This window comes from Corythoichthys intestinalis, chromosome 22, assembly GCF_030265065.1.
Source record: "Corythoichthys intestinalis isolate RoL2023-P3 chromosome 22, ASM3026506v1, whole genome shotgun sequence".
NCBI lineage: Eukaryota > Metazoa > Chordata > Actinopteri > Syngnathiformes > Syngnathidae > Corythoichthys > Corythoichthys intestinalis.
The window spans coordinates 14,644,330-14,665,961 of NC_080416.1; the positions used below are offsets into that span (position 1 = coordinate 14,644,330).

Consider the following 21,632-nt stretch of genomic DNA (forward strand, 5'->3'; position numbering starts at 1 on the left):
TGTCCTGTTGAGATATTCGGCAAACATTGCTTTTAAACAAAATAGCCGACATTTCTAAGATCAACAAGAGACGTTACTTCCCTAAACACATTAGGGGCTAGTATAAACGTCGGTATTTTTACAAATTGCACTTGGAATTGTCACTCAAGAGCCAAAAATATCGATTAAATAGATGAATTGACCTCAAATTAAAACCTGCAAAACACTTTAATATAAATGTTACACTGGAAGACTTTTAGATGTAAAGTTAGCATGCCATTAACTTCAGCCAAAGTTCATGTTCCTCAGAGACGAGGCCTGAAGGCATCAGCTCCAATTTTGCCCATATTCTGTCTCTCTGGGTTGGCTCTCCGAGTCTAAGCCAAAATGTCAAACTCCACCAGAGGCAAGCCGAGAGGGTGCCGCATCCCTACTCTGTCTTCCCGCCACACTGGCCAGGCTGAGCGGCCCAGAGCCAGCTCCATTTTTGGGAAGCAGAAAAAAAACAACAACTCTGTTTGTCGTTTCAATTCAGAGCTACAATTAGTCTGGACAACATAAAACGTCTGCTCCTTGTTTCGTAGACAGAACCGCTGACCTGCCCATTTTAGAGAGGACAAAGACTACTTTGAAACAGTCGCCAGATGTTTTTTTGCTAGACTACAACGCTAATGGGGTTGAGTTTGTGAGTGAGTGTGTGTATGACCAATGATGTAAAAAGCAGCTGAAATGAGTCCCCTTCCTCAGCAGGTACCACTGTAACACTGAAACCACCTGTAACCTTTTAGGTCCCAAAACATGTGCATTGAACCCAAATTAACTCATTGACTGCAAATGAAGGCGATAAACTTCCAATACATTTGAGCAGAAAGGAGTTAGCAGCAAATGATCATTGCCAACTTTCCCAGCAAATAGAATGGACATCTATAGCTGTCAATGGTCGCTAATGAGATCGTATTAGAGTTGTCTGATATTATTGGGTAGTAGGCATGGGCCGGTATGAGATTCTGACGGCATGATACCCTTAAGCCAGACATGTCCAAAGTGCGGCCCGGGGGCCAAATGCGGCCCTTGGTCAAATTTCATCCGGCCCCCAGCCTCTGTCATAAGATCAATGACGTCTGGCCCGCACACAGACTTAATAAATTGGTCAGCAGTACTGCTACCAGAAAATGAAGTAGCTTACACACTAAATGCTGCTCCTCATTTACCCACTAAAAGGCAGCAGTACTCTAAGCAACATTACTCCGTGTGACCCTTGACTTCCAATTTTCTAAAATGGCGACAATCAACAAAAAAAAAAAAAGAAAGTTGGCTGCGACGGCCAACACTTCAAGGATAGGTGGAAATTGGACTATTTTTTGACTAAAATACGCAACATTTGTGTCTGCCTCATTTGCAAAGAGACAGCCGCTGTTTTTAGAGAGTTTAATGTGATGCGATATTACCAAACAAGACACGCTGACATGTACGACAAGATTACAGGGAAGATACGCAGCGAGAATTTGAAGCAACTTGAAGCTAGTTTAATTTCACAGCAGCAGTATTTTGCAAGAGCCCGAGAGTCGAAAGACAAAGCCACAAAGGCTAGTTGCGAGATTGTTGAAATTATCAATTAAAAAAAAAACAATAATAAAGCAAATGTGACACACAGAATGGCTTGCTAAAATTTGCTTAAATATATTGGTCTAGGTAAAGGACTTCAGCCATGGTCGGCCCCCCACATTTTTACAACACCAAATCTGGCCCCCTTTGCAAAAAGTTTGGACACCCCTGCCTTAAGCAAAAATATCAAGGTTTTGCAATAACAGCTGTAAAATGTTTATGAGATTTCTGGGTTACAATTTTTTTTTTCCCATTGAACAGGATTCTCATTTTTAAGAAATGTACAACATATTAGCAAATTGGAATTATATTGTTAAATTAAATAAATAAATAAAATAAATAATAAATGAAATATTCTAAATAAAATTAAATTAACGTGGCTAATTAGCATGACATCTGCCTCGTTAACAAGCTTACGCTACAGAATGTTTTACCAATGCTAGACACACTATACACGCTGGAGTTAACTCTCGTAGTTAGTGGGAAACGTTCATGACAGCGTCTATGCGAAATCATACTGGAGATATTATTGCCTTCTCTGGTAGCCACCCCCCGCAAACATGTTTTACATGTCAGTTGGCCCACCTAAGCCGCGGCTGTATGTAACTTTCCTCTGCCCAAAGTATTCCCATACCAACGACTTTGTTTTCTTCGATGGGGGGAAAAAGTTCAGGTGGTTCATGTCCTCCAGCAAATGTGCAGCACAGCTGACTCACTGACACGGAGCAACAACTTGAGGGTGAGGGGTGAGCCCTGCATTTTTGGGACAAAAATAATTGCTAATACTGTAGGGACGGTATGACGGAAAATTTTAGCGGTTTTGAAACTTTGACGTTTACATACCAAGGTAACCAGCACATGCCTATTGGGTAGTCGATAATTAAAGCACTTTAAAATGATATCAGATAATATCAACATTGGTTTGTCATTATAGGTTTTAGTCCAATATGCATGCTGGCTTCAAAGTGTATGTGGAAACCTTCTGCCTTTGTACAAGGGCTGGTCACAGCTTAGCGCAGCAGTTATGCTTATTGACCATTAGATGTCTCCAAGCTAAGATGCTTGGGATTTGTTCTGTGAGCAGGCCATTTCATCTGTCATCACAATACAATTAGTCAAGATAGGTTAAGTCCACGATATATATTGGTATGGGTTTGTAATAGGTATTGGCTTTTTGGAGTTGGACAATATCGGGATATCTGTTAAAAAGTCATTATCGGACAACTCTAGCTCGTGAAATTAAATTTTATAGCACGAAGAGTTCAATATATAGATGTTAGCTATCAAGTGATCAATACGTCTATCGCCATCAATGTATTGTCAAAAATAAAGCCCCCCCCCCCCCCCCCCAAAAAAAACCAGGCCCCAAATTTGGATAGGCGTCATTTATTGATTTTTTTTCTCTGAATAAAAAGAGACTGCAACTAAAATTAGTTTATTTTTATTATGATGTATGATGTTCCAGAAAAAAAATACAGTGGTAATAGCTAAATCAAGAAATGACGCCTCTCCAAATTTGGGGCCTGTTCTTCCCATTGCTACATAGCTCTGTTATCCGTGGATATGTTTGTATACTGCATCAGAAACTACACTAATATTTTGCCCTACCAGTCCAGGAAAAAAAAAGTGTTGCCTAAGGGGCCGTTTCCATGACAACGGCAACAAGGGTGACCACGCAAAAACTTTTCCAGAGAGCACTTTCGTTTACACGGCGACAGCATTTTGCAAATGCAAAAATTTGAAAACTTCCAGAGCACGAATCTTGACAACGCTGTCGTCACCATCCAAACAGTTGACAACGCTATAGTGAGTTTTGGGTCACAACAGACTTTCATACTCCGGAACAGTTGGTGACGATAATGCTCCAATATATCTGTATGTGAAGGGGGTGAAGATACTGATGACGTCAGTGCATGCACCAGTCCGACAGTTTATGAAAACATGTCTTCAAGTACACGGCCTATCTGCGTTCAACATTATTCAAGAATCTAGTCAACTATTCACTATTCTAATTACAGCCTGATGCGCTGCCACCTACACATTGGCAGAGGTGGGTAGTAATGAGTTACATGTACTCCGTTACACTTACTTGAGTAACTTTGAGAAAAATTTACTTCTAAGTAGCTTTACTAGGCCATACATTTTACTTTTACTTGAGTAGATTTGTGAATGAAAAAACATTACTCTTACTCTTCTACTTTGGGCTACACAAGAGTCGTTACATTTTTCGTCTTTAATCTACATATTAGATTTAGTTCTTTTTTGCCAACGATACCAAAAGTAGCGCTACTAATTTCACCAATTAGACGTCGCAACAATAATCACATAACTCAATTACACCAATCGGACGCAAGCTTGCCGTTCTATGATCACGCCAGCTTGTTCAATCACGCATCTTTAAAGCACCGTAAAAAAGAAGTATTTGACATCGAGCGCTGCCCTCAACAAAAGCGCAGATTTACACCTCTCTCCCTGTTTTTATTTGGCACCGATTAACCACGGAAAACCGCCGATATGATCCTTTTAATTTCATAATAGTAATAACTATGAAGGTACCATTCACTAGTCAAACTAGCAGTGTAGTTAATAACGGTGTTAGAGTATAACGGCGTTACTAATGGCGTTATTTTTTTCAGTAGTGAGTAATCTCATTAATTACTTCTCTCATCTTGGCAACACCGTGAACGTTACTGAGGATGTAAAGGCGTGCGTTACTATGCGTTACTACGTTGGATGAATGACGCTAGAAAAGTCTGTGAGAGACACGGACTCACGGAGAAAATAGAGCAGAACGGGAGTGGGGAGGAGGGAAGGGAGTTGTGACGGTGTTGCAAACGCGATGCTAGGTGTATATAGGTGGCTCCAATAATACGTGACTGTAGCCGATAGCCTACAAACTACGCCCAAATGATGTTAAGGTAGATATCATATGTATTTATAACTAGTTACAAAATGACAGAAATGGCGTCGTAAGCACATGTATAGAGAACTAGATGCTACATGATCGACTCACCGGCGTTAGTAAACAGCCCCCATCTTAAAGCAGTAGAATTCTCAGGAAGGCTCTGTTGTAAAGAACCTTCCTAGCGAACCTAAGTAAGTTTTTATCTAAAATACTGCTAAATCAGCATAATCTTGAGTTGAATCTATCTTTAAATGATGAAACAGTTTTAAAACTTTCACATGTCGAAATTAGACAGAAGAGAACTAATGCAATAACTGGAGCAATTTCAACAACTTTAACGGTTAATTCACAACATTTAATGACTTCCAAACATAGCAAAGGTAACCATTTTTTTTCATCCCAAAAAAAGGTAACACCAGTTAATTTGGTAATTACTCTTACATATAGGTAACTGAGTTACTCACTCAATTACATTTTCTGAGAAGTAATTTGTAACTGTATTTAATTACTTTTTTAAATTAAGATTACCAACACTGCAAACTAGGAACTATTTCCACCACTAGAGGGCACGCGTGCTCGTTAAACGAATAACGCTTTATTTCTGTCTTTTTTCTCTCTCGCCAGAATTCAATGATTTGTTGTTTTTTTTGGGGGGGGTTGTATTTCTATGGCTTAATATGGTTATGTACGGGTTATTGTACAGTATCATTATAACAACAGTTCATATCAATAAGTTTGTACTGAGAGAAAAAAAAAATCAAACAAAAATAAGCAGTTACGCACAATGTTACTCATTACTTGAGTATTCTTTTCACTGGATACTTTCTTGTACTTGAGTACATTTTTTGGATGACTACTTTTAGTTGAGTAATATTGTTTTGAAGTAGCACTACTCATACTTAAGTACAATTTTTGGCTACCCACCTCCGCACATTGGAAATGCATTATATATTGCCAAATTGTAGGGTTCATGCACTTTTGTGCTTCTGTGTGCAAGCAGTTTCCCCCACACATAATAGTCGTGTAAATGCGGAATTAAAATATACGCCACGATACAAAACGCCTTGACTTTTGCGTTATTGGGTAAGATCATTGTCGTGTAAACGTGGCCTAAGGCATACCACGGATAACAAACAACGAAGTGAAAACAGGGCAGCATAAAAGAAGTTTTAACCACCAGGAAACGACTAAGACGACCAATTATCAAGCCTTGAAATTGAACGCCTAATCCTACAAGCTACTACAAGTCTTGCCGGCTGTACCTGCATTAAGACAAACAGATAGAACATCAATAGCAACACGCGAGCAAAAATGCTGCACTTGAGGGGAAAAAAACCTCAGTACTTTTCCCATCAGCCTTTGGGGGTTCCAACAAAAAGAAACTTACGACTTAGATCACATTCAGGCCACTTATTCTTCGGTCACATTTTCCAAAGCTAATTTCACTGTCTCTCCGTCTGATGGCTTAATGTGAGAAAAACCGGAGGAAATTACCGTCAGGGGCCTGCGCTCATGGGAAAGCGTTGAGTCCTGTAATGCGAACTCATAACACCAAAGCATGAATATCTTAATTGTGCGATGAGGACTTTAAATGACAGCACAGGGTTTGACGCTATGCAGAGCTGGCTTTTTTTTAAAGCCCAGGACGAGACCCACACATAAAAGATTAAAAACACACGCTAATGTAATGTATTAGAAGAGACGAGTCACAAAGAAATTTGCAGACAAAATGTGTGCCGGATTAACAGTCAATAAACGGGCTTGCAAGCCTTTCGTCTGACAATTTAGTGAAAGTTGACGGCGGATCGGTTTTGGACTGAATTTTTGTTTCGATTTTTTTTTTTATTAAAAATCATTTGCTGCTATTGGCAATTAAAGACATCCTATCCATTTGAGCATGGAGGGCTGGCAGCGAATGAACGTTCATTCGCTGCCAGCCCTCCAAGCTCAAATGGATTGGACGTCTACTAGTGAAAAACTACTAGTAATTTAAATATACAGCAGAACGATGAGAAAACAGCCACATGATTGGATGTCTATCAACATCAATGGCACTTAAAGTGATAATATTTTGATAGATAAGACCAATTACCGCTTATGAGCAAAAAAATGATTTGCTTAAATATTAGATGAATTAAAAATCTGTTTATCGAATGACTTTTTAATCTAATGCTGCAACAATTAATCGATTAACTCGAGTAGTTCGATTAGAAAAAAGCTTCGAATCAAATTTTGCTGCTTCCAGGATTTGTTTAACTTGAGTGGCGTTGTAATCGTTTGTTTGTTTTTAAAGTGTGTGCATTTAGTTTTCTAGATTCAGGTGGATACACTGCACTCTAGTGGCGACAGTGAATATGCCATAACTTGTGTTACATGGCTGAATCCAACTGCTCCCCTGATGAAGCCAACATAAGGTTCTAAGTTTTTCTTTGAGCTAATATGTTTTTTAATGCATTCGTAATTAAGTTTTGAAGTATATAGTTTCGAAGCATATTTAGAATTTGTGGAAATAATGTATGTGTTTGAAGGATTTGTTAAGAGCTTTGTAAATAAACCTTAGCATTTTTTAGCATTTAAGCTAGCGGACTTTTGCCATGCAAGTTAGCCAACTGATTGTTTTACTTAGATCCTCGTTTATTTATACCTTTTGAGGCTAAAGTCTGGTATTTTAACTACGTTTTTGAATTAATTTATTACTCTTGTGAAATGAAAGTGCAATTCTGCATAGTTTCAAGAAACAATTTTATTCTGTATTTATGTTTAATGCTCTTGAAAGTGCAATCTTAGCAAGACAAAATAGCTATCTCAAGCATAAACACTTTCTTTCGTTTTACATCTCCTTAAACTTATTCAATTCTGCAAGGCATTAAATGTTTATTATCCGATTACTCGATTATTCGAACTAACTAATCAATAGATTAATCAATTTCTTAAATAATCGATAGCTGCAGCCCTATTTTAATCAAAACTATATTTTATTTGTTTGCACATTGGGTCAAAATTGGGGAAAAATTGGACAAACTTCAGTCCAAACAACAAGTTGTAAGCGTCCTCGTACAACAAACTTTATATAGCTGACGTTTGTATCCCATTTGCTGTCACCTGGCACTTGTAAACGCCTAAATCCAGTGAGCCGTCACTTTTATCAGCTTCCTCAGTGTCCTGACAGGAGGATTATTTACACTCTGTGATCAAAGCGGGAGCAAAAAAACTGTCCCACCCAAAAAAAGTAACCAAAAAAAATAATAATTGAAAATGTTTCTCATTGGCACTAAAAGCCAAAAATAAACCAAAAAAGCAGGTTGACAAAATCCAGAGTGGCTTTTGTAATCTTAGCACAAAATGCCAGACAACCTACAATCCATGTACTTAATTATAATGAGCTAATATACTACATAGCAACCAGAGCCAAAAACCTGTGCACCTTGTAAAATCTGTTGTAACAATTGTGTCCTAGTGTGCGTTAGCAACAAAACTATGAGCCAGAACTCTCACACACAAAATCTAAAAATAAACATACTGAAACAAACAAGGATGTTTTCCATTGTGAGCTACATAGCTAAATTCAATTAGACGATCCCTTTAACATCTTATTGTTATGTCTTACAGTTAACAAATTTTCTGTGAAGTTTGCAGACAATTTTTAATATAAGGAAGACCAAGTAGGGCATTCAAAGAAGAAATTGTTCATGGAAAAGCGCTTCACACGTCATCTGAGTATGATCACGACAATAGAAATAAATCAATTATTTTGGTGAAGACAGATTTGCTGATATGTGCTTTCAGGAAAAAAACTATTTTAAAAATGCTCACAAAACCAACAATAATTGCCAATAATGAAGCCGAAGGGAAACTGTAAAAATACAAAGAGTTGTCGAAGATATTTGTTAATCCTATTTTTTCTAATGAATTAAGTATGAATCCCTGATGTGTTTTAGTACACGCAAAATGAAATTTAAAAAAATCTACAACTTTGAAATATTTACTCATTTAAATACCAAGACAAAAGAGTCATTTCATTTGCCTCTCACAATCAATATGCGGCTGAGAGTATAAATTGTATCACTTTTTTAGGTGTGTTTATCTTTTTTAAATATTCTTGATTAGTATTCTGGTGATACTGTTGATTATGATCATGCGACCACTATAATCCAGATGTCAAACCCAAATTATCTGATGACGACTGTCTGTTTTGTTTCAAAATAAGGTCATTAACAAGTGACTGCAAACCTCTGAGTTTTTGTCGCTTTTTTTAATTTACGGCCAAGTTGATTTATTAATCTTTATTAAACCCTCCTTTATTATTACTTGACAAAATCCCTGTAGATTTAACAGGTATACACACAAACAGACAATCAGTAAGACTAACCAGTCATATAATATAGGTTATTTAACACATCAATATAATGGTATTTCTCAACAAGTGGCTTTATGATCAACTTTTATCCTAATCAATAAGATTTTATTTGTTTATATGGCAATACAGGGACCCTGGGAGGAACATCAAATTTGAGTCAAGCTGAAAAATGTTAGGAAAGCCCTGCTGGAAAGTTTAAACGAACTTGTACATAAATGACAAACTCTTTTAAATACATACTGTCAGATGCGAATTACCTAGTGTCGTACTTCATGAAACTCCACGGGATCGTGGTCACGACCATTTAGCCTCAAAAGTTGCACGGGCCAGGAGTAATGTCTACTTTCGCTGGATTCGTCCTCCCCCCGTTACGCCGCGCTGCTCGGAAGCGACCAAAGACAAACGCGCGGCAGCCCGCAAAATCACTACAGTTGTTCCTCCGTGTCGTACAGCGCGTCAAACCGTCAATAAAATGACGAAGAGATGCATTCCGGCGCTGGCGACTTCCCCTCCTCGCTCCCGAGTCCGAAGCCCTCGTTCTTTTCTCCCACGCGACCAGAAAACTTTCTCTTCAGCCCAGTTGTACCACAGAGGCTTCACATCTTGCAGCCATATGAGTAATCCGTGGTTGTCTCCATAACGCGCACACACACACAAAAGTACTGTGTTCTCCCTCACACACACATACGGGAAAGCGTTTTATAAGCAGACGTTCTATTTAAGAGGTCGTCAACTGGTTTGAGGTTTAATAGTGGCTTCGAACAAGGCCGTCAGACAATAATATCCACTGTCTGGAAGGGAAAGGAGCAACAGTTAAGATTATATGGAGATACTTTCAGGGTGGGGGGTTTCACCTGGATGCTGTGAAACGTGACAAAAAGGTCAAACTAAAGTTGACCAAGTGTATTACAAATGCAGTTGGTTGTGAACAGAACCCTGGGAAGCTGTGATTAAGTCTAGTTGCGTTTAAATGCATTTTTTTCCCTGATTACAGCAAAAAAGTTACAGAAGTTAAAACATTTTTACAATAAGTTTTGGATACAAACAAACAAAAAAAATCAACAAGTTAGTTATATTGGTTTCACACGACGCAAAGTTGTTTTTTCCTCTAAACTTTAGAACTTATTTCAACCCCAGAAGTTTTAGCGTAGATACATATTGCTACTGGCAAAAAGAAAAAGCTATTATAACTGCATTTAGATAACAAAGCGCACAGTATATAGAGATTTCTGCTTTTCAATGTAAACGCTTTTTTCCTACTTTTCCAAAATTGATGTTCCGGAGCCTAACATTTTTTTCCCAACTGTACAAGGATGGCCCAAAGATGCGTAACGACGCTGTCCACAGGACACCAACTAACAATCGGATTTTCTTTGTTGTTGACGTTAAAAAATAATAACAAATAAAAACAACTGAACATACTCAAAATTTATAGTTTTACTATTAATGTTCCAAGATTCAAGTTGTTGACTTCTTTTTTTCCCCCAACTCCAAAAGCTCGACCAAAAGATGGGTACCAACACCGATCAATGAAAACCAAAATTGCCCTTCATATTAAGTGACAAATGAACACACCGGTCATTCGTATCATACTAAGAATTTAACCTACCGACCAGAATTTTTGTCTCCAACTCTTGTCTCAACCCCAAAAATCTGCCGAGGTTATTCTATGACAACAACTTTTATTGGAGGTGTTTTGTTGCTGTCAAAAGAAAAGCTACCAAAAATTGGCATTTCTTAAAATCTGAAATGTTTACACTGGACATTACTGGAAGAGACTAAACATACTTAGAAATCTCATAGTCACAGTCAGTTGAAAAAAATTACACAAATGTCAATTACAAATATGACTTTCTTTTGCACTAATCCCTGAAAATTAGTTATTTTATATTTGGGGGGGTCCTAAAATGTGGCAATACACATTTCATCAGAAATTAGGATTCTTGGCATTATTCATTATTGGCTTAACATAATTCTAACTTTTTTTAGGTTTAACTTTCAGACGTGTATAGTCATTGCGCAACAAAAAAAAATAAAGAGTTTGACTTTTCAGTTAACACATGGAATTCATAAAATGCACACGGTACGAAATTTTCATTGATTTTAGTATGAAATAAAGTTATTGAGCAAAACTTTAACATCACAAACTTCACCCACAGATGTGCACCATCGCTCTCTAATGGGGAAAAACAACTTTTGTAATTCAGATTAAAATTACAGCTCACAAAATATGAAACGCATGCTTTTGATTAGAGACCATGGTTATTTGTGCTATTTATCAGGATTTGATCGACTATACAGGCGTATAGCCTTCAAAAACACAAAAAACAAACATTGTTTTTTGTTTACGTTTCAAGAACCTAAAATGTGTCAATTAAAACATGCTTTTTCTTCTCAATGCAACCACAGATTTTAAGACAAGCCTTCACTGTCCTCCAGGGTCACTGTGAGGTACAGTAAGCATTTGATAAAAACTTCTAAAGGTTATATATAGTATGCATAAAAGTGGGCACACATGAGCAATTTTGTTTTTCTTGTTTTAAGAGGGTTAAGCGGTTGCTGGAGAACTGTGGAAGGACTGTTTTAAAAAAGCTTTCCTCGCAGTGTGTGCCTCATTGTGCTGGCCTCGCATACTCCACTCTCCCCACAGAGTTGTCATGCCTACCCGGGTTCCCTTATCTCAAAGGAACATCACACTTTCTTACCACAGGGCAGGAAAAGGAGGGGGGTTAGTGATGGTGGTAGTAGTAAAGCGGGGTGTTTAATGTTGATTGCAAAAAAATAAGGGCTTCTGGGCATCTTTCATACAAACTTGCAACTTCACAGGCCTCAATAAGTCTCACTTTCAATCTGATAAGGGAAGTAGGGGATACAACTACCATGCGCCCCCCAAACAATGAAAGAGGTGCAAAACAAGTGCTTTGATCCGTGAACGCACCATTTCCAACACTTTTCAGAGAGTTTACGCTCACACATAAAGTTATCAATGAAAGCAAAGTAAACAACGTGCACGCTGGGATGAGAATCAACGCTAGCAAGCACTTGAGAGAAAACACTGGAGATAAGAAGAACAACAGCAACTCCTACTTGTGAGGCAACTGCGTCCCTCCGATCGCCGCGTCTCGTCTGGTCTCGCCGCGGGCTTCCCGGCTCACTTTGGCGGCCAAGCGGTAGTAGCAAGAGTCGTACCCCCTCCTTCCAATCCAGAAGCCCCCTTCGCTCGCGCACTTTGTATTGCTGTCCCGAGCTAAAATGTGAGCTGCCATGTGAATTCAAAGCTCTTCCCTTCCTCCCTCCCTCTTCGTCCTCTCTCTCTCACACTCTCTCTCTTACTTCCCTCCCTCATCCAGCGGCTCGCCGTTAGTTACATAAGTCGCCAAGCGGTCCCCGGTTGTCGTAAAAGCGGCGAACGCAGCGAGCTTTGTCCGGGTCCGGATCGGCCATCCGGCGTCTGCCTTCGAGCCTCCCATCGCGACTTCCTTGCTATTTTTTTACGCTATCGAGACAGTTTTACGTCTTTCTTACCTGTTGATCCGGAAAACAAAACATTAGCTTCTTTTTTTTAGCTCCATGCTAAAGATGGAGGCTAGCCTCGAGGGGGGCAAGCCAGGAGTAAAAAGGCTGCTCAGTCTCATTCTTTGTCGGTTTACATGTTGATAGATGCGTGCTGGGTGACTCATTGTTTTTATATCGTTTATGAAGAGTTTGTAGGACATCCCAATCGGGCTGGTTTGAGGGGAATTTACAGTAGATCCGTGTTACCTGGCCGACATGAGGAGTAGCTCCCTGTTTGTTGTTGTTGTTATTTTTAGTTCGGAGTAGAGATGTTGTCGCTTTTGCTGTGACAGGACATCTCTGCCGTTTTCGCTGGAGGCATGACGTCACAACAGGGAGACACAGCTGCAGCTCTATTAATATCAACAAGGAGCCATCAGAAGACGGACTCTTAAAGTGACACGCACACCCGAGTACGGGACCCCGTCAAAAACCCCGACAGGACCATCTTAAAGTGACAGGCACCCAAGACAAACGCCTTGCTCCATGCAACTCCTGCTAAATCAATATCAGGACTAATGCATTAAATTGATTTAAAACGACACACACAGATTAAAGTCAATAAATCTACTGTAAATGAAGCAAAAACTTTATATTGAGTTGGCGTCCACAAATGTAGATGTAACATATTTATGTCACACTGCTGTTGCCATAGTTGTGCGCCCCCTGTTGTTGTTACAGTATTGCAGTAAAAAGGAACCTAAGTGATGAGTCGTGTGCACATGTGATGAGAAGCACGCTGAACAAAGAAGTGTTGTTCCACTCAAGTCTCTGCCGTAAATGTACAGTGGGACCTCGACATACGATCGCTTCGACAAACGATCTTTTCGACATCCAACGTAAAATTTGACTCGCCATTTGTTTCTACATCCGACGACATGCTCGAAATACGACAATTAGCACCGCAGTTTCTTTGTTTTCCCAAAAGATGGACACACAACATATTTCAGTTGAGAGAAATCAACATGGGTTCCAACAATGTTAGTGCAGGTGGTGAAAAAAAAATTATGCTTACCATTGACATGAAGGTGCATATGATAGAAAAATATGAGCGAGGGGTGCGCATCCGTGATATGGCATAAAATTACAGCCGTAGACTGTCTATCTGGGCGGTCCTTCTCCGTTCGCCAATCTCTATAAGTTAAGGTGGCAAATATTGTGATAACATCACCAAAGAAATCGCCACCTTTGTCAGGTTTTTAATCTTTTTTTTTTTTTTTTTTTTTCAGAACTTGTGCAACACAAAATGCCTACTGTCCGCCGCAGGTGAACATGCAATGTGAAAGTAAAAAGTCCTCTCTTTCTCTGTAAAAGCCGCCACACGGTGCATTCAGGTACACCACGCAAACACATTCGCCACATTAGAACCTGGTTTGTTACATTATTACAGGTACTATTATTATATTATTATTCCAATTTTTATTCATAATTTGTTTGTTTTGCTCTTTGTAACTGATATTTGCAATAGTAACATCAGTTTTTATTAAGAATTTAGTGTAGGTTTTCGGGCTGTGGAACGAATTAATGGAATTATAATGTCTCACTGTACCACTGCACTTAGATTGAGGAAGTACATAACAAAAAGTGGCGACGAGTTATGTCACACTGCTGTTGCCATAGTTGTACGCCCCCTGTTGTTGTGGTATTACAATAAAAGGAACCTAAACGATGAGTCGTGTGCACATGTGATGAGAAGCACACTGAATGAAGTGTTGTTCCACTCAAGTCTCGGCCTTAAATGTACTGAGATTGAGGAAGTACATAGCAGTGGACATCACATTTTGGGTCATGTACGCCACAATATAAAAGGGAACCTCAGACTTAAAGACTTGTAGGCTCTAATAAGCCAAAATTGTTCTTTTTTTAATGAAAATATGTCATTAGAAACACATAAAATATTGCCATTGATTTAAAAATCTATAATATTTAGTACATGTTTTGACCTACGTAGGGCGCCAAGTTTTATGCGCGCAATGGACGCTCGTGGTGATGACATAGTTTGTCACTGTCACTAGACAAACACTACCAGTGTTCTGCAATTTCTTCAACACTGCGAGATGTCCAACACACAAGCACATCGGTTAAAAGCTGCGAGTACTTTCGATTTGTGTTTTTATTGATTGTTTTATGACCTTTCATTGACTCAAAATACTTTTTGCATGTGTTTTCCTCTCATCCCTTTTTTAAGCATCTTGTTTTCTTGTGGTAGCTTTAAAGCAGATTGTTGATCTGTTGAGCACATTAGTCACGTGGCGTATTTAAACCACCCTCATTTGATATTACTACAGTTTAGTATTTTCTTAAGGCATCTTTAGTATGTTCCGTCTTTATGCATCTAAACAAAATAAGCTGAAAGCGCACAGTAATACTTTGGGTGTCAAATTCGCCTCTTGTAGCACGTTTTACCGGTGTAGCACATTTTGACAGAACACCAGTTTTGTCCTACTCTCTTCTCGTCTCATCCCGTCTTTCCTGTTCATTTGGCTTTTGCTGCTCGTTTTGTGAAATATCGACAGTGCTGTCATGCTCATTAATGTTCCTCTCGGGTTCAAATTGAAAGGGCTAAACAGATGAGATGCTTATGTCGCCAGTCATATTCTGGAAGCCCGGCAGCATAACCCAGTGACGTCACCGCTCTGCGACGTCAACAACAATGGTGACCTACTTGTTAAACTACACAAATGTGGACTCCAGGTCTCAATTAAAATTATTTTTTAAATTATTATTATTATTAACTCATTGCCTGCCATTGACAATAATTTTCATAGTATTTAACTCATCGTCTGTCACTGACAAAGTTAGACGTCTAATTAATTTAAACTAGTAGAACCGGCTGTGGATGCTCATCTTTCAATACCATTGACTGCACTCAACTTTGTACGTCTAGTGCCGTCAGTGGCAGCCAATGAGTTGAACAACTCAATAACTTTGTAAACTTTATTATGTAGTTTTATAGATCTACTTCAGTAGCCTAGAGAAACAAGTTATTTTTACTTTGTTACTTCCCATGACTGAAAGTCACAAAACCATTTTAATTAGTTGAGGTTATTCGAGGATAGCATACAAAGTTGCCTTAGAACTGTGAATTATAAATCATTTTACTCATAATCAACATGGCTTATACAAACCATGAGTCAGGTTTCTTTTCTTCTTGAGTTGATCCAAATCTTGCACCGCAGTGAGAGCGTAAATGGTGAACAATCGCTGCCAACATTTCCCGTCAAAATGGATTGGACGTCTAGGCTAGCACCGTCAATGGCAACCAATGAGTTCCAAGACTGCTTTTAAAGGGTTAAGGATACATGCATGCATATTAAACTATAAAACTGTTAAGAAACTAAAGACTGACTCAACTGAATAGTCTTGCAGGGACACATATTAGTAAATTGTTTAACCCTTAGATGCATAAGTGGGTCAAAAATGACCCGGTGAGGTTGTTTTCTTGAAATATCTTCGGAACGAAAAATTCTTATCAATTCATATTCCAGGTATTCCTCAAAAAACATGTTTTTGGTATAATGCCATTCAAATTTTTGATGAACTTTTTATACATTTAAAGAAATTGCCATTTTTGTATTACTACCCTAAGCTTCCACCAGTGGGTCAAAAATGACCCACATGCATTTTCTATGGAATCCAATGGGAATTTTTCATTCTTATCAACGTTGGCTGTCAGGAATAAATTTACCGTAGACCACACAGACTAGTTATGTAAAAAAGTGACATCCCTTAAGATTATTTTACACAGCAAGAGCTGATCCGTGTACTGTATTATGTCCATATAGTATTTTGTGTGTGTGTCTTTCATGACTATTATTATTTATCAACAAATTAACCAACTTCATAACTAGCTAGCTAACTAAGGCTAGATTCATACCGCAGGTCCTAATGCACAATTCCAATTTTTTGTCATATCTGTTTTTTTGGCGTACCTATTCAGACTGCCTTTGTCCATTGCGCCTGTTCAAGTATCTCACATGGGCTCTAATTCGCAGTCCGAGATGCGCTGAGCAAACTGGCCCGCATGAGAGAAAACTGAGCATTGTCAGGCTTATTCTCAACCCATTTTCTTTTTTTCTTTTTTTTTTTTTTATGACTGTTGTCAAGCCCGCTCCTTCCTCAAAAGCCGCGTTCAAGCTAGGCGCTAACGCTAATGCACAGCTGCACCGCTACCGTAGCACCCTGTCTCTCTTGCTCTTTGCTGATGTTAATTGCTGCATGAATTCCAATTTGGGAAACTTGACAGTTCGGACCGCAGCCACATTCTGGAAAAATGTGGCCCGGATGGGATTTTAACCAAATACGAAAGTGACCTGGATCGAATTTGAAAATGGTCCACTTTTATGCGATTTTCCCGTTCAGTCGAGTTGGAAAAACACAAAAAAAAATCGGATTTGTGCTAGTTTTACCGCTAAAATGGTCCTACAGATGTTGGACGATGGAGAGGCAGTGACGGGGTTGGACTCAAGTGTCCAAAATTTCTGATGATGAGGACCCAGACTATTGTCCAGGTGGCAGTGGCAGTTGTCCACCTGGAAATCCAACTGAACAGGATTAATCTGACTAAATCTGATTCCACCTTTGTGACTTCTGAAGAAGAAAGTTTCCAAATCATGGCCAACAGAATGAGTTGGTAGGGCTCTTACTAGAGATAATTACCTCCCACCCATGGCAGAACATAGAGCCACAATATCCTCAGAAATCGGTCAGTGCCTCCACAAGGACTTAGCACCGCTGTCTCATCAAAAAGATGCCTGGGAGCTCTTCATCATTGATGATAAAATACAAGGAAGGATGAAGTCTATTACTGATGTTTTTTTTTTGTTTGTTTTTTTTTAATGTTAATTGAATCCTAAAGATATTGCAAGCATTAATCGTTCTTGTGTGGCCCTAAATATCATACTAATTAATATACAAGTGATTATTCTTCACCATAAAGGCATATAAACACGTTGGTTCTAATATGGGTCATTTTTGACCCACTTATGGAAAAGTGTAGGGTCCAGTAACTTGTGCATCTAAGGATTAAACCAACTTCACTTTTTCAAGTTCAATTTAGTGGACAGGCAAAACTGCCATAATATCTTACAAGTAAGATAAAAATATAAATGTAGTCATATACAAATTGTGTTATCAAAACATAAGGTAATCTCATGTAAAACTGCAGCAGGATAATCTCACCCCTAAATCTCAACCTCGGGCAATATAACTTTATAAAAGTGTGTATAATTGGAGCCAAACAGTTTCCCCGTCTACACTGATCAGAGAGCAGGCTGCATACATATTAATAACTCTTATCTAGTATCACTAAGCACATATCCACTGGGCAAATAGGCCAGCGTGGAGAAAATATTCATCGGTAAATGGATTTAAGCAAGGACAAAGACGAGAAGATAAGATAAAACTCTTAGAACTCTATCAACACCTGCTATTTAATCATGTGTCTTTCTAATGTGACGCTAATAGAATTGTGGCTTTGCATAGTCTGATTTTGATGCAGGGATATTTTTGTTGCTAGTGTTGTAACAGACTCCGTGCCTTGCAGGCACGCACTCACTGAGGTGCAAGATTTGGATGAACTCAAGGAGACACCTGACTCATGGTTTGTTTATTCATTCGGCTTCCGAGCTGCCGATCCTCACAAGAGTCGTGGGGGTGCTGGAGCCTATCCCGGTTGCAGTAGATCGGGTACACCCTGAATTGGTTGATAGCCAATTGCGGGGCAACTCATGGTTTGTTTAAACCGGATTGATAGTAAGTAAAACGATTTACATTTCACAGTATTTCGAAGGGGGCTTAATGCTATCCCTGAATAACCTCTACTATTTAAAACTGTTGTGTGACTTTCAGTCGTTGGAAGTAATAAAGTAAAAACAACTTGTTTCTCTAGGCTACTTCAGTACATCTGTAAAGTTACCTCACATACATTTTCTATTATTATTATTTATTGAGTTTGGAATTGTTTTTGGAACTCATTGGCTGCCACTGATAGCACTTAGGGTCCAGAACCTCACGATACGATACGATTTGCAATCCAAGGATCACTATAAAAATGATCTCACGATACGGCGATACAACAATTATCGATACTGAAGGGAATAGTATCTTTTCTCGTATTTACCGTGCGACGGTTTGTATTACTCCAACACACAATATAATCAATCAGGGAATGGTATTTTTCTCGTATTTACTGTTGGACGTTTTGTATTACTCTAAAACACCCAATATAAAATAAATAACATTTCTATTATAGCTAAAGGAAAACAAGCAGAATATACTGTATTTGACATAGGGCATAAGAGATACATAACGCCTTCTGACCACGGAAGCTCAACGTGTGCGTCATGCAGCTGACTGAGCAAGATGGACGCTGACAACCAGGTAATCGGCAAGACATCTACGAGCCCACGTCTGCAACACCAAATCAAACAATCAGCTCTTCGGGACAGCCCAGAAGAAATGGCGGGACGTCCTGTCCCAACGCAAGGAACACCGGAGAACGCCCGATATCCAACAGATAACACGACTGATAAGACTCCAAGCGCCCCTTTGACGCTGACGCAGGCAACATCTCCCACTGCAGTTGCCCCAGTAACGGTGACTCAGCAACTGTGACGCACGAACTAAAAAGCCCAAACTACGATAGAAGATTATCCTAAACAACGGCCAAACACACCCTTCTTCCAGACCTCGGCCCGCCTCACCAGAGCCTTTAAAAGACTGAATGCTTAACTAATCGTGGTCATTTTTCTCGAGAACCTTTTGTTGACTTGTGATATGGTGACCCTGGAAACAGTATGCCTCCTCGCCTAAGTCTGTTGCTGTTTTGCCTTGGCGTTTGATCACTGTTGACCTGAATAAATTGTCAACTTGTGTTTCGAAGCCTTTTTCCAGCTTTCAAAATGGAATCAGTACAAGGGGTTAAGACTAAGGTGAACGCGCGGAGTTTTTTTGGCCGGGTTGTCGGAATTTCGCCGGCCCGGGTCGTTGGAGCTGGCCCAGGGCGGGTCCAGCAGTTCTGATGGCGTGATTCCGGCAATCTGGCTAAAAGGTCAAATTTCTTCAATACATGGGTCAGGAAATAATTCTCAGATATTCTACAAAACAACTAAAAAAAAACAAGCTATTGTATTTTCATAGGTCTGCTGTGAATTGGAATGAGTTTAGCACTAGACGTCCAATTCATGTCAACTGAATTAATTCGCTGCTACCCCCTCCCACTTCAAACGGATTGGATGTCTATGGCAGTCAATGGCAACCAATCAGTTTAAGCATTTCATGTTGATTTTCGGTCACCTCCTTTTCGTTTTGGGGCATTTAAAGGTCACTTACTGTTGATTTTAGGTTACCGGAAGAGAAGTGACTCAAGAATGTCCCCAAAATAATCGGAAGTGACTCAAAATCAACAGTAAGTAACCGGTAAATGACAAAAGACTGGCTGTGAATACTCTAGTTTCAGTGCCATTGATGGCGCTAGATGTCCAATCCAGTCAAAATTAATTGGATGTTTAGCGTCATCAATGGACGACAGTGAGCTAACGTAGACACTATTCTAACGGATGCTTTTGTTAGAAACCTGTTGTTACCTTATTTTTTTGTAAAGCAGTGACACCTTTTAAAAACGATATATCGATTCTCGATGGGAGCACATCGATAACCTTTCGGGCTACAAAGTATCGCAATTTATCACCTTTTCGATATATTGTCACACCTAAATGGCACTAGACGTCGGACGTCTAGTGGCATTGAAAGATGAGCATTCACTGTCAGTCCAGCCAGTTTAAATGAATTAAATTACTATCGTTGTCAAAGGCAGGCAATGAGTTAATATGCAAGTATTATTTTCTGTGGTATTTTAGGGTATACACTACTTAAAAGTAGGGTTGTTCCGATCATGTTTTTTTGCTCCCGATCCGATCCCGATCGTTTTAGTTTGAGTATCTGCCGATCCCGATAGGTCCCGATCCGATTGCTTTTTTTTTTTTTTTTTGCTCCCGATTCAATTCCAGTCATTCCCGATAATTTTTCCCGATCATATACATTTTGGCAATGCATTAAGAAAAAAAAGAATAAAACTCAGACGAATATATACATTCAACATACATTACATAAGTACTGTATTTGTTTATTATGACAATAAATCCTCAAGATGGCATTTAATTATTAACATTCTTTCTGTGAGAGGGATCCACGGATAGAAAGACTTGTAACTTTGTATATTGTGACTAAATATTGCCATCTAGTGTATTTGTTGAGCTTTAAATGATACTGCAGCCATTTAATTTCTGCCCAAATGCATGATGGGAAGTGCAACCATGACTGTGCGTAGGGGCACCAATTGATATAACCTCTCTGCGTTGGGAAAGAACATAGGGTGTTAAGAATATAGTCAATTACTACCTTTCTTCCCCACATTGTCTCCCACGTTATTTTCAATTGCTGAGAGAGGTATTGTAAGGCTTTAGCCACATAAAAAATGGCTCCAAAGGCTGTCAACATTCTCTCTACTCATTATATGCTGCCTTTTAGCGCCATCTATAGGTAAAACGGCGTCTTTATAGATTGAACGCGACAATGCGTGAGTGGGGTCGTGCAGCGCGTGCGTTCATTATTTAACGTGATTAATTTAAAAAATTAATTACCGCTGTTAACGCAATAAATTTGACGTTAAATACAATTAGAAAACGATTTAAATTAAAATATATATATATATATATATATTTTTTTTTTTTTTTTTTTTAAAAGGCATGTCCGATATTTTTTTGCCAATTCCGATACTTTGAAAATGACGTGATCGGACGATGCCGATTAATCGGGACATCTTTACTTAAAAGTTTTATTTCAACAATGTTTTAATTGCTCACATCATGTAGGAAATGTTAACATGAGACCTACAATATAATCGCGGTTTCATTTACATAATTATTTAGCTTTTTCTATGGGTTTCTGTTTACTTCTTTGTCACAAAACACTCATATTTGCACTGCATGCCCAACTTGAGACAAAGTGGCAGCGTAGCATAAAAAGCAGACTATGCGTCCGTTTACAGGCTCCTCAATACAAGATGGCTGAGTCAATAATAAAATACTTTTATGTAACATCCACTAGTGCGTGTCTACACAATCAAGGAGCACTCAAGTTGGCTTGCTCCGCTATGTTAATTAGGCACAGGGCTGGTCATGCGATAGACAAGCCTCTGCCCTGGCTGTTCAATTCAATATACTGTAGTTA

General features: G+C 39.0%; 1 protein-coding gene across 7 annotated transcripts in view; it reads right to left on the reverse strand.

The window, feature by feature from the left end:
- Nucleotides 1-21,632, reverse strand: part of trps1 (trichorhinophalangeal syndrome I) — a 369,624-nt gene that overhangs the window by 188,981 nt on the left and 159,011 nt on the right. For 3 of the 7 annotated variants that reach the window (XM_057827382.1, XM_057827383.1, XM_057827377.1), the window contains exon 1: nucleotides 11,934-12,313. The exons of 1 other annotated variant lie outside the window; for it this stretch is intronic. The gene's annotated coding sequence lies outside the window, so the exon portion shown is untranslated. Of the gene's footprint in view, nucleotides 1-9,103; nucleotides 9,392-11,933; nucleotides 12,314-12,371; nucleotides 12,777-21,632 lie in introns of those variants that run through there. 3 more of the 7 variants (XM_057827379.1, XM_057827378.1, XM_057827380.1) reach the window with 3 other exon arrangements.